The sequence below is a fragment of the Gossypium raimondii genome, chromosome 13, assembly GCF_025698545.1.
Source record: "Gossypium raimondii isolate GPD5lz chromosome 13, ASM2569854v1, whole genome shotgun sequence".
Taxonomy (NCBI): domain Eukaryota; kingdom Viridiplantae; phylum Streptophyta; class Magnoliopsida; order Malvales; family Malvaceae; genus Gossypium; species Gossypium raimondii.
The window spans coordinates 16,752,169-16,755,709 of NC_068577.1; positions in this window are offsets into that span (position 1 = coordinate 16,752,169).

Below are 3,541 nucleotides of genomic sequence, written 5' to 3' on the forward strand. Positions count from 1 at the left end.
AAGGAGGAACACCCACCATTAGTAGTTGGAGTGATAACGATCAATCAGGTAATTTGTCTCATTATCTTTTTATGGCCAAAACTTGAGGACAATGTGCCAACTAAAGTGTGTAGGGGGTAACATTTAAAATTTTTAAATTTTTATATTTTTCTTTGACTTTTCTTGTATTTTGTGTTCTTGAGCTTGTAGAAATACAAGTGATTGGTTAGTAGCATTGTAAATAGGCATTAAGTAATCGATTGTACAAATGACATAGAAAATACAAGGAAATGAGCATACTAGTATGAATGATAAATGGTTGAATTTGAGTTTGTTTGGTTAATTAAATTTGTGCAAAATAAGATATTTAAGGGGTGACCTAAGGAATTGTTTAGAACATACCCAAAGCCAAAAAAGTGACCCATAATTATTCACCTCTATAACCAATTATTGAGTTTGTTAAACACTTCTTAATGAACCTTATTACAAAACCCGAGTTTAAAGCGTTAATTTGTATTTGTCTTTTTTCTTTGGTCCTAAACTACACAACTTTAGATGTCTAGCCATACGTATTGAGGGTTAAGTAGATACATCACGGTGGATTTTGTAAAAACAGATTGAAATAGGAAAGATTGGTGTGATGTAGGAACCATAGGTTAGCCTAAAGTGAAAAACAAATGAAAAATCCAAAAAAAATCAGTAAGAGTGGGAAAAGTTCTTGAAAAGCAAAAAGCATTCGTGAGTGAGATGAATTGAAAGAGAAAGTGACAAAGTGACAAGAATAAGGAAAAAAACTCATTCATTAGTGCACAAAAACTCGTAGGCTAGTCATAATTACTATGTCATGCTATGATTTCTTATATGGAGAAACAAGGAAGGTGAGAGAAGAAGAAATAAAGCGGTGAGCGGGTAAGGGTCACTAATGGGGAAGAATAGGGATCGATACGATGTGCCAAACTATTTTAGTGTTTGTAACCCCTTTGATGCTTACTGTTTTTGAATTCAATACCTATCCTAAGCCTCAGAATGTTACAAGCTGAAAAGTCCTATGTGACATAAATATCCTTATACATGAATGAACATTATATTAAACAATCGCATAAATTACTATTTGTATTCTGCTCGGATAAGCAAATTAATTATATGTTTTATTGATGGACCCTTAGAGGTGAGACCCTAAATGTTTGTATACTTAGTAAATTATTAAACATAGATGGTTGTGGTCAAAATTGGTAAGTCAATTATTCATCATGTTAAAGTTGTTCATGAATATGAAATACCTAGTCTTGTGCTCTGGAGTCAATACTTGTATTCTACTTCTTCAAGAGACGTTGTTTTTATTTTTTGTTTTTGTTTGTGTTGCTTGAGGACAAGTAATGACTTAAGTTTGGGGAGTTTGATCTATCATAATTCGGTGTAGTAGATTAAACTAATTTTCATTGTTTAGGAGCTTGAAAGCAAGCATTTTCATTAGGTTTTAATTATGCTTTTACAAGAGTTCTTAAAGTTCATAAAATGTACAAATTGAGTCTTTTATTGACCTTAGGGGCGAATGAGGCCTAAGGGGAGCTAATGAACTATGTAAGTGTGCAGGAGACCATTAGAAAGCATAATAAATAGATGTTGATTGCTATGTCACAACATATGGAGTAGAATAGAGAAATCATGAAACTAGCTCCGTTGTCCCGACACAGACTAAGGGTATCACAAAATACCCTTAAAGATATCCCAAGAGGAGTATACTAACTCCTTTTTAGCGACATAGGTCCTGCTGTGTCACGACATCGATTCTGGATAGAAACTAACACAAGCCAGGGGCATTTTGGTCTACACAATCAAACTTAAAGCTTGGGAATGTCAACTAACCTAGGGTTAAGGACGACGACCACCTAAAATCTATAAATAGGCTCCTTCACATGTTATAGACAACAATTCTTTAGTTTATTTTTCTTTTTACTTTTAATTCTAAGTTTAGATTTTCTTTCTTTTAGGTTTTTAGAGTTATTTTCAAGCTATTCTTGTTTTATCGAGAGTTCTAATTTGTGAAGGCAATCAAACTCTATGGATCCACATTCATCTTTAATACAAATCAGGCGTTTTCCTAAACTCTACACTTCAATTCATTCATCATGTCCTCTCTTTAGATCAATTCTATATTGTTGAAGAAAGTCGTGAGGAACTAATCCTTCTATGGGGGATCAACTATTTGGGAAATGAAGAACCTAAAACCCTAGGCCTGACAATCCTAGGAACCAAGTCATCAAGGTGGGAATTAACCCAAAATTGGTATGGCCTATTTGTGAACACCTTCACTTAAACTACCCTATACTGTGAGGTCGAAAGATAAGTTGTCCTTCTCGACTTATTATTTTGATTGACGATGAACTCGAAGTGATAGTTGATGGGGATTACCGAAAAGACCTAATCGCCCATAATCAAATTTGATTTATTCTATTCTTTGATCTCTTGAATTTTATTTTTTTTATGTTACTTTATGTTATTATTATAAAAATATGAAAAACTCATTTTATTTTACCTTCGTACTATAATTAAATTAAAACACTAATTAGATCTTTCGGTGTTTAGGTTAAAATTGACCTAACACTCGCCTGCATTGGGTACGATCCTCGGAGTACTCACCTACTCCATTATAACTATATTACAACTGGACCCATATACTTGTAGATATTGCCTCATATATCCATATCTTTTACTGTAGTATTCACACTCTAAATGTTAGTACGTTCGGTGGTACTCAAGTTGTTGGCATCGTTGTTGGTGAGGAAATGGTAGTAATTTAATTTTCACTTTTTCACTTCAAAGAATAATTAGGAGAATTTTAGGTTGTAGACTTTGCGGCCTTGTAACCAATCGACACCTTTATGTTGTACTATTTGATGGCAAACACACATTCTACCTTGTTCTCAAATCGTTTCCCAATAAACAACTCTTTCAACTGCAAATTTAACCCCAATTTGTGAGTAGGGACTATATCAATGTACTCAAGGAACTCAGTTTCATGCGTTTCATCTGGATATATGCTCAAGATGTTACCGCAAGGGTCATTATAATCCATGACTCGGTTACTGAAAGAAGGGGCGTGAACATCTTCAACCACCTCCAAGCCTTCATTGTCAACATTTTCGATTCTCATCAAGATTGGGATCACTATAATCTTCAATGTTGTGATCAAAATCTTCACCATTATTGGACCCTTCTTCAACAACTAGATCGGTGCCTATCACTTCCAGATGTATTTGTAGATGGGGACCTAGGATATGGTTGTTATACGAACTTCCACCATAATTTGAATTTTCGGGCATCTGCAATGTCCATCCGTAGTCTTACTGATTTGTCCATCCGACATTAAGATTAAAGTCAAACCTAAAATGTTGACTTATTAGATTGACATTCTCAATGGGCTCTAATTCGGCTAACTCAACAAATAAGAGGGATTCTCATTCCCCGTGCACCATCATATTTCTAGCATAGTGCCCAAATCATCATCATCTAACTGTTGCATCTCACAAGATTTCAACGGATCTATAGAGATTGAAAACTT